We start from the raw sequence: 10774 nt of genomic DNA, 5'->3' as shown, positions 1-10774 counted from the left end.
GGTAGATCTACTCTTGTACTACCCATATCATCAATATTAATCAACCAGGAGTAGGGTTTTACCTCCATCGAGAGGGCCCGAACTTGGGTAAAAACATCGTGTCCCTTGTCTCCTATTACCATCCGCCTAGACGCACAGTTCGGGACCCCCTACCCGAGATCCGCCGGTTTTGACACCGACAGTCATCTTCTCGTGGAAAAGAAAGTCGCCGCTGCTCGTGGCCCTTGACAAGGTTGAACTCCGAGTCATCCATGTCTGCACCGTCGTTCTTCTCTCATAGTTAAAAAACAGAGGTAATGTACCACACCACCAGGCAAGTAGTCCGAATCAACTTTCAGATTTCATATGGTTAGATATAGTAGACTAAATTAATTAGTCAGGGTTTGTGTACACATCAGTAACAAAATCAATAATCAATAAGGCAAAGTTAGGCAAATCCACATACTAAAAAAACATTGTTAATGCAGTGTGAAATAAGAGAGGGATGGAACATAGAATACCTGTTCATCATATGGTAAGAGAAGATGTGCAGCAAAACAATTTGTGCCGTTTGAAGATGAGTGTAACCATGGACAATTAGGTCAACATGTCCTGATGCTAACAAAACCAGGGACACCTGATTTAGTACTAAAATTATGTTAATGTCAAATTCTTCAATTTTGTTCCTATAAAAAACGCCCACTGTAACTATGTTTTAGTTCTTCATCACTCCTTCCACTTTCCTGAAAAAGGAAAAGGAATAGGGCAATATTAACAAAGGGGGATATCTTACTGGAGTAATAACAATGAATATCTTTATACTTCAAAAATGTTGAAGTGGTATCCCAGGCCAAAATAATTAAAATTGCAATTGATCTAACACAAATTCATGTGTAGCTGAATCTGTAATGTTCATGTGAACGAATGTGAACAAATGACACAGCAGAAAACAACAGTGCAATATTTAAACCTGGTTATAAGCAGAATATGAACATCGTAACTGAAATTGAAGAAAAAACCTGAAACCGTTTGATGCAATTCAAAATCTTATCAATAGCATCTTGACACCAGTCTAAGATCCGTGGCAATTTGAGCATTGCAGCTCCTAGAAGTATGTCAATACAGAAAGGGGGAAGATTGAATCCACGGACGATGACAAACCTGAAAACATATGATTTGATCACTTCCAAGTTCGAACATTACCTAGTCTAGTTCATCAGATAGAAAAACATTACCTTGTCTAAGACCTGACTTCTGATAACATGTAAGTGCAGACCTTTGCTTCATATACACTTTCTGAAGCAGGATTTGGATCTAGAAGGTTATAGAACTTCAGTTCAATTAGAAAATCTTGATAATATCACAAGGAATAGGAAGAAACCATTAAAAAAATATGTGACTGCATCCTAACTCGTGCCTCTCCAAATTAAATCATGTCACTCGCCTGAAGAACTTCCAAATTGCAGCCAATACCACAATTTACGTCGTCTTCTACTAAAAACTCTGTGCAAGCTCTTGTCCTTCTCCAATTGATTACATCATCTAAACCAGATTAAATTTTATTAGTTTACCCATGCTAAATTATGTATCAAAACCAAGGTAAGAACTTTTCAAAGGTAAAGAAGTATAGAACAACATGTAGCCTGATCTTCCCAAAATACGCACTAAGCAGAATATTAACGATAGGGGTGGAGATGGGAAGGTGTTATGACCAGCTATATTATAGCCCAGGCAGTTATGGGCCTGGCCCAGTTATCTTATCATTATTAGGGGCTTAACCCAGTTATTGGTGGCTATCAAAGGATGAGTCTATCAGAAGTCTACATTAGACACTCTTGTGCACCAAGCATCGATAATTTGTTCAAACATTACCTTGTTCTAGCCGGCATGCAGCAAGCATTTCATTTCGCTGTCTAATTTTGGGAATTTTAGGCCTACCACTCTTGTGCACCATACTGACAAAATAGAAGACAAAAAACGTCCTGGCAATTTTTCACCTTGAATGCTAATCATGTTTTACAAATGCAATTATGTTTTGGAGCAGAAATTATGCATGTTTGGGAATTGATTAGTGGTAAGTAAGCGAAGAGGTTAATTGTTATTACCGCGAGGACTTTCTTGTACTCGGAGATGATGAAGGGGACGTAGTCGTGGATCTCGAACTGCTGGGACCTAGCGGAGAAGGGCACAAGGAAGTACTTGTTGATGAAGTCGTTGCCGCCGAGCGTGATGAGCACCAGCGACTGGCTCACGCGCTCCCTCGCCACGTCCTCGCCGATGTACGCCGCCAGCCTCTGCTGGTAGTCCTCAAAGTTCTGCAGCTGCTGCGCGGTCCTGATGATGTTCACCTGCACACGCACACGTACAACATTATTGTCATCTCTGTTGCATTATTGTAGATACGTATACCTGATTCGAGCATGTGTGCGTGCGTGCGCGTGGAGCTTGCGAATTGCACGCCTGTGTCGTTGAGGATGCCGATGCCGGCGGACGCGAAGTTAGTGCCGACGAGCAGGTTCTCGCCGCGCATGTAGGGGCTCAGGTACGTTAGCGCGGGCTCTGCCCCGAGGTACTCACCTGATCAAACATGTGGCAATGTCAAGAACTACTCTCCCAACCGAAAGAGAAATGGTGCAGCGGGGAGGATAACGTACTGATGATGTCGGGGAAGGATCGCGCGGGGGGGGGGGGTGACCTTGTAGGTGGGCGTCAATGATGTAGAGGTTGCCGGTGTCATAGCCGTCCAAGGAGGTGCAAGTCCGTCGGAGGGACAGAGATGGCCAGCGGCGAGTGCTTGTACCCGTGGAGGCTAGGCATTGTATCAATGTAGCTGTAACCGTCGATGGTGTCGAAGCATAACATGCGGTTCACGCGATTGGCCAAAATGACCTTGCGCTCCGAGGCCGTGGGCAAGAAATGAAGACAACAAGGAGACCTTATGGAGTAGGAGACTCCGCTCATGTCCGACGATCCTTCTCTCCTGAGAGGGTAATAAGGAAAAAAATTAGATCGATTGAATTTCCAAGGTTGGTTACTATGAAGTGAGGTTCCTAAAACCCGCAGACGTCGGTGAATCACGTGAGGTTCCTAAAACATTTGCATGACCAGGTTAGTATGAAGCTTCAGAAAATAAGTGCATCACGTGAAGTTCCCTAAGTGAGTACGTTTACCTCTATATATTTGACTAACAACATGACAGGTTGTGTGTGCTATTATGAACAAAATACAATGAACAAATTGATGGATCGATATGGTTGCTTCACTTTACTTCATAATAAGTGGATTTCTTTTCCTGAACAAATTGACTGCTGATTTCAGGCAGTAGGGTAGATGTTAAGCAAGCAGATATATAAACCCAAGAGCACAAGACAAGATCATGCACGTATCGTAACGGGGAAGATGTGAATTACTTAACAATGTATCCAACGAAGCAGATCGAAGACACACGTACGTACGTATGTATACAAATCCAATGAGCAACACCAAAATCACATAAGTACACATCCAAATTAACCTTGATGGGGAAGGAAGGAAATTGAGATGGAGAAAGCACCTTACCTTGGCGGTGGCTGGAACGGTCACGACGGTGGTGGCTAGCTAGGTATTCAGGCGCTCGCTTTGGAAACGGACGGAGCCCAGGAGGCGTCTCGCCTTGACGTGCGTGGCGGGTTCCTCACGGCGCGGAGGTGGAGGAGACCAGAGCCGGCGGCGGCGCGGCACCGAGGTTGGTGCGATGGCGAGCTCGGGCGGTGAGGCAGCGGGGCAGAAGCTGCAGGAGACGGCCGCGGGGACCTCGAGGCCGAGCTCAGGCCATGGCTTCCCTGGCTCCAGAGGCCGTGGTGGTGCCAGATGCAGCGGCGGGGCGAGGAGGAGGCCCGTCGTTGGGGAGGCAGGAGCTCCTCGTCCCCTCGATCCAGATCAGGATCGAGGAGGGAGCAACAGGGGCGCGAGGGAGCGGGCAGCGTTCCGGGTGTAGGTTTAATTTCGTAGGTTAACCGTCGTAGATTTTTTTAGGATGATTTTCTGTCGATGAACCGTAGTGTTGCACAACTGGCATCGTGGGAGTATACCGATTTTTATTTCCTGGATCGAGGGCGGAGGGGGGAACCGAGGGGACGCGGGAGGTGGTATCAAGGACGAAAAAAACCCGTCTATGGTGGGACGAAAATTGACCGGCGGAGACTACCAACTGCTCCATTAGGAGTATAGATAAGAGAGAATAGCCATAAGTAATGAGATATAATGTGTAATAACAACCCATATGCAATAAATATTGATATAAAAGCATGACGCAAAATGGACATATCAACTCCCCCAAGCTTAGACCTCGCTTGTCCTCAAGCGGAAGCCGATATCGAAAAATATGTCCACATGTTTAGAGATAGAGGTGTCGATAAAAATAAAATACGGACATGAGGGCATCATGATCATTCTTATAACAACAACATATAAAGATTCCATTAAATAATTTCTTATGCTCAAGTAACAATCAATTCACAATATCAAATATGGTTCACAAACCTCATTAAGAACTAACAAACTATAATCTCAGTCATTGAAGCAATCGCAATTTATCATAACATCAGAAAGAGTCAATAATAGAGCTTTCTAGCAAGTCCACATACTCAACTATCATATAGTCTTCTACAATTGCTAACACTCACGCAATACTTGTGGTTATGGAGTTTCAGACGGACACTGAGAAAGATAGGGGCTTATTATGTTGCCTCCCAACGTATTCACCTTTACGTGATGTCAACAATAATAGCCCATGCTAACGAACATCCAATTGGATATGTATATCATGATATTTCAAACACGAAGAGCTTGCCAAAGGATAAAATGAAAAAGGGAAAGGTGGAGATCACCTTGACTCAAGCACAAACATAAAAGCATAAAGTAAGAACATGAAGTAAAAGATAGGCCCTTCGCAGAGGGAAGCAGAGGTTGTCATGCACTTTTTAGGGTTGATGCATAAAATCTTAATGCAAAAGAATGTCACTTTATATTGCCCCTTGTGTGCGGACCTTTATTATGCAGTCTGTCGCTTTTATTACTTCCACAACAAGTTCATACAAAGCTTATTTTATCCGCACTAATAGGTCATACATAATTAGAGAGCAATTTTTATTGCTTGCACCGATGACAACTTACATGAAGGATCTTACTCAATCCATAGGTAGGTATGGTGGACTCTCATGGCAAAACTGGGTTTAAGGGTAATTAGAAGCACAAGTAGTATCTCTACTTGGTGCAAGGAATTTGGCTAGCATGGGGGGGAAAGGCAAGCTCAGCATGTTCGGAAGGTCAATGACAACATACTTTAACTGAGATGTGAGAAAACATAAACTATTATGTTTTCTTCCTTGTCCATCGTCAACTCTTTTAGCATGTCATACTTAATGAGTGCTCACAATCATAAAAGATGTCCAGGATAGTGTATTTATATGCGAACCTCTCTTACCTTATTACTTCCTATTAATTGCAATGATGACCAAGGCTACGTTCATCAACTCCCAACAATTTTTATGCCTCATACTTTCTATGTGTGAAGTTATCACTATCCATAAGATCAATATGAACTCTTTTATTCTTTTTATTCTTACTATTTTTCTCAAGATCATGGCAACAAAGCAAAGCCCTTGACTTCAACACTAATCTTTATTATAGATAACTCGCGGACTCGAATACAAAAAGAGATCACAATGCAGAACTCAAACTACTTGATATCAAAACTACAATCTACTAGATCAAGATACTACTAAAAGGATCGAACTAAATAAAGCGGTAAAGGTAAGAGTGTGATGGTGATACGATACCGGGACACCTCCCCCAAACTTGGCAGTTGCAAAGGGGAGTGCCCATACCCATGTGATTATGTCCCCGGAGGTGATGGAGGTGGTGATGATGACGGTGGATTTGTTGCATTTTTCTTCTCTAGCTTGCGTCTAAGACTAAAATTTTCCTCCCTCAGACCCTCATTCTCAAGATCAAGTTTCATTATCTTTTTGCATAGTCCTGCCTTGCTGTCCTGCAAAAAACATGGTGGGATAGATTGGACCTTAGGGAGGCTTGACTTCTTCAACTCCACATGCATATCACCAGGTTGAGGTAGTGGACCGTCCTCTTCATCGAAGCTTGTCTCCTCCTTCCCCTTTGGATCATAGTCTTCTTCTTCTTCCGTGGTCCAGCCATAATGTTCCACATCCCCATATACTTTTGGGTTTGCGATATAATCAGCCATGTAGCTCTCCCCCTCCGAATCTTGAGACGACATCTTGTTCCAAATCTGCAACAGGAACAGCTCGAAACGAAAATAGAGGATATTTGCATGATACAGTGGTCAAAACCTTCGGGAGTATATATAATGATTTTTTACCGACCAAAATACGTATCATACAAGAAAATGGAGTCCGGGAGGCACACGAGGTGCCCACGAGACAGGGGCGCGCCCTACAGGGGGGCGCCCTCCACTCTCGTGGGAGCCTCGTGTCCCTTTCGGACTACTTCTTTCTTCCTAAAATTCTTAAATATTCCAAAACTGATAAAAATTGCCATTGGAGTTGTTTTGTAGTCGGTTTACTTACCGTACCACATACCTATGCCTTTTTGGAGTCTGGAACGTTCTGGAAAGTGTCCCTTATGTATTCCGCAGGGGTTACGGTTTCAATAATATTAGTTTCAACATTGATAGGATTACCTGAAATATAGTGTTTAATTCTTTGACCGTTTACCACCCTCGGACTTGTGCCTTCGAAGTTGTTGATTTTTATGGCACCAGAACGAGACCTCCTCGATAACCTAGGGACCTTCCCATTTTGAGAGAAGCTTTCCTGCAAAAAATCTAAAGCGAGAGTTGAATAATAACACATAATCACCTACGTTAAACTTTCCCATTTTGAAGACCTCCTCGATAATTCGTTCGGCAAAAAATGTCACGGATGTGTCTTTCTTTTGAAGTGCAAGGTTCCGCCTCGTGGCGGTGGAGTTTCCTCCCGTAAGCTTGCCCACGATTTTTTCTAGGGTAAAAGAGATGATATAGCAGGAGATGGACGCCAGAGGCCCACCAGGGGACCCAGGAGATAGGGGACGCGCCCTGTAGGGGGGGCACGCCCCCTGTCTCCTGGACAGGGTGTGGGCCCCCTGGCCTTTTTCTTTCGCTCAGAAATTCTTATAAATTTCAAAAAGTTGTTTCGTGGAGTTTCAGGACTTTTGGAGTTGTGCAGAATAGGTTTCCAATGTTTGCTCCTTTTCCAGCCAGAATTCCAGCTGCCGGCATTCCCCCTCTTCATGGTAAACCTTGTAAAACTAGTAGACTGCCCGTGCGTTGCCACGGGCCAATGTATAAATTTGTAAACAATGCTCAAGTTACCCTCCCTGAACGAAGACATTGCATGCAATGTTCAACCAAAACACAAATGCAAGTATCTTCTCTCTATTCCAACAAACGCCATGCACCCCATCCAGCCTCTCTTTCTGTTGAACTTCTCCCTAGCCCTCTTTGTCCATACATCAACCATCCTCTCAATCTACCGCCCCTTGATTCTGCATCTGGCTTGTATGTCATTGTTTTGTTGTCTTTCTCTACTACGTATGTTAAAAATATGGCATATACAAGGTACCTCACCATAGTAGAAATAGTAAGAAAATGTGGCATATGAACATGAAAATATTCTTTCCACCACAAGTTCATTCACAAACTAATAATGCTCTGTTTATCTCTGTGCGCTGCTTCCATCTCCACCTAAGATGCATCTTCGTTACTTTATCTCACTAATACATATTTTCCTACGGACCACAAATATACATACAAGAATCACACGACAAGGTTGCGTCATTGTTATTCCATCTCTTCTTTCACTTCGGCTCTTTTGGTCATTGCAACACCAGCATGTGCCGTCTTCACACTGCTCCAAATCTACCCATGTTTCCATCTGGCTCCAAATACGCCCATTTTTCTCTATGTTAGCCATGTCGTATCAAATTTTTACTTTCAGCCTCAGAATTTCATTGTTTGGAATGACGAGGGATGTCAGAGTTCACTTCACTGAAAGAGAACACAACATATATTGATACAGATTAGTGATGAACAAAAAATTGCTTCCATAGATGTAAATTACTTCTGTCCGAAAATATATTTAGTTTCAAATGTTGATACTCCTTGCTTTTGGAACTTTAGTTTCCTTCCTATGGTTTGTTCACTTCCTTTTCTTGGATGGTAAGAAAACTGTTTCGGGTCAAATTACTTCTATGGCTACTAAATATTGTTTCCATATGGTTAAATTTTGTTTGTTTGGACTGACCATAGAAAATGCTTCCTTCAATTGGCAATCGCTTCAATGTAGTATATGTTTTCTTTTCTCATAGGAAAGGAGAATGCTTTAATTTGTTACAGAACAAAATTGAGATTGCTTTATTCTTTAGTTAAAATTGGTGTCACGAATATGTTTCATGGAATCTGAGAATTGTTCCAAACGTATCGATAAAGTGCTTCCAAAGAAGTAAAAATTGGCAATCTGAGGATTTTGCATTGAACCTCTTCTAAAATGGTGATAAAAGAGCACACATGTTGAAGATAAGTTTAGACTTAATCTAATCAAGAAACAACTGTTTTTCATACTAGTCAAGCAACTACTCCTCTCTGACTCAATGTGCCACATAATTCACTCACCGGTGTAATCCATACACATGTTCAGTACCTTTTGAATTTTATGCTCCCGCTTCTCCATGTGTCGACCCCTTTGTTCCTTGTTGACCCTAGCTTGTCCTGATACAACATGAAGCAACCACAAAATATTACACCTGATACGACATCAAGCTATACAGGAACTATTAGACCACCCAAATTATTGAAGCTTCAGAATTTGTGTCTGGGTCCATGCCTAATAAACTGGAAGAAAACCAAAAGATGCTTAGTGATATGAATCAACTTGGTTAAGCATGGTCAAATACAATGCACGGTGGAATATCTGCTCTGGAAAACAAAAGAAAAGGAGATGGAAGAAATCATATACTCAAGGGGTGACGGTAAGTTCACGTGTATCAAGACTTGGCTCACATATCATTCATCATTGGTATGTGTCAATATGGCTCTAATGCCCAGTTTATCACGATGTTTTGTTATTATTTCAGAGATAGTATTTTCTATTATAGTATCTGAGATAAGCAATTTAGATGTTTCAAATATTCCCAGCTCTTGACGTAAGAAATTTAGATAGAAAGATGCAGTTCACCTGTGACGTCTGCACCTAAACACCTAGAAATTTGGATAAGAAGTATTTTAGTAACTGAATAATATTTGACCGTCCAAAAGAACTATGATGTTTCTTTGGGAATAACAGCGGAACAAAAAATCCGAGAATCATGGCTAACCTGTGAGGCGCATATGTTGCCGACGAGCTAGCTGGCAAATGAGTGCCAGAAGAAGACCTTGAACCATGCATCCTCTCCTTTGTGCAACCTTGAAACCAGAGCAATTACCTGGCATTATTTCATTATCTTAGCTAGTTTTATGACTTCGAGCATATGAGAGTACTATAACATGTAAAATTATTCTTTCTCAGGTTCCAAATAAGTCACCAGTAGGTCAAAAACAGAGGTGAAACATTGCCAGGCAAGCATACACACAACGACAACCGATGATTATCGCTTAAGGTTCAATGAGGATAATATAAGTAGTGGAAAACAGAATTTGTATCCACGGCCCTACTGATCAAGGAGTAAGTCAACATGATACAAGGAACATACAAGAACACTTGGGCCGGTACAATTACAACACCGCGGAAAAATTAGAGTTCCATGTAATCAAATATCTCTTTGTTAAATTTTAGCCGAACAACTTAACTTATAGAGTGTAGATGGTTCAGATCTTTTTTCCTTTTAATTAACATGTGAGTTATTATAAAGTGGGTAATTTCTTTTTGTGGTATATAAAGTGGATAATTCATATAGACTAAGACATGAAAAAGGGTGTAGGTGGTGCAAATTCATAGCAAGTTTTACATTGGATGCACCCAAACAATTGTGTGAACACACAAAAAGAAAACAATCACTTTGAAAGTTTGAATAGAAATGTCTACATAAACATCAGATGGTCTAGTGTCTCCACCGAAAGCACTACATGAACCCCTCATTAACAATTTAGCAATGAACAAACAATTCTAGTATTTAGACATGAGAATACCTTGTACAGAATTTCAAAGCCATAAAAAATGTTACCACTGGTTTCGGTATCCTGGAAATAAAAAAGAGGTAATAAATTCCTTATAGCCAATCAGGTGAACATAGCAAATTGATTACCTCTGGTTTGATCCCATGTGCTCTAGCCAAAAATAGATCAAATCGGCAGGATATCTTATAAGGAAACTGATTATTATTATATCTAATTTCCAGCTACCCGTGGTAGGCACAAAGTGGAACACTATTATGTAGGACAACAAATTTGGGCAGGAGGAAGAATAATGGTTATGAATGCCAGGCAAGGTGTTTAAGCTCATAACTTTGAGCATGCAAATAATTTATATGATTTGCTTAAATATAAGTTGCAGTATATTTAACCATTGCAATCGAGTAGATGCAAGAAGCTACTGTTGTCACAGCTGGATACCACTGGTGGAAAAAGGGCCTTTGGTCGCGGTTCGCAACTGCCATTAGTCGCGGTTGCGCAACCGCGACCGAACGGGCGCGACTAAAGCCCCCCCCCCCCTTTAGTCGCGGTTGCTTAAGAACCGCGACTAAAGGCCCGTCCACGTGGGCGCCAGGTGGCCGTCGGGGCGGAGGACCTTTAGTCGCGGTT

At 42.0% G+C, this 10774-nt stretch overlaps 1 long non-coding RNA gene across 1 annotated transcript; it reads right to left on the bottom strand.

Annotated features, from left to right (window-relative positions):
- Nucleotides 1–246: 246 nt before the first annotated feature.
- LOC119326610 lies at nucleotides 247–1112 on the bottom strand. Its single transcript, XR_005158077.1, has 3 exons — nucleotides 999–1112; nucleotides 501–722; nucleotides 247–268 (listed from the first exon to the last, which is right to left on the bottom strand). It is a non-coding gene; the product is annotated as an uncharacterized LOC119326610 (long non-coding RNA).
- Between the last annotated feature and the right edge of the window lie 9662 nt (nucleotides 1113–10774).

Source organism: Triticum dicoccoides, chromosome 6B (assembly GCF_002162155.2).
Source record: "Triticum dicoccoides isolate Atlit2015 ecotype Zavitan chromosome 6B, WEW_v2.0, whole genome shotgun sequence".
NCBI classification, from domain to species: Eukaryota; Viridiplantae; Streptophyta; class Magnoliopsida; order Poales; family Poaceae; genus Triticum; species Triticum dicoccoides.
This window is presented reverse-complemented; position numbering and strand designations above follow the sequence as displayed.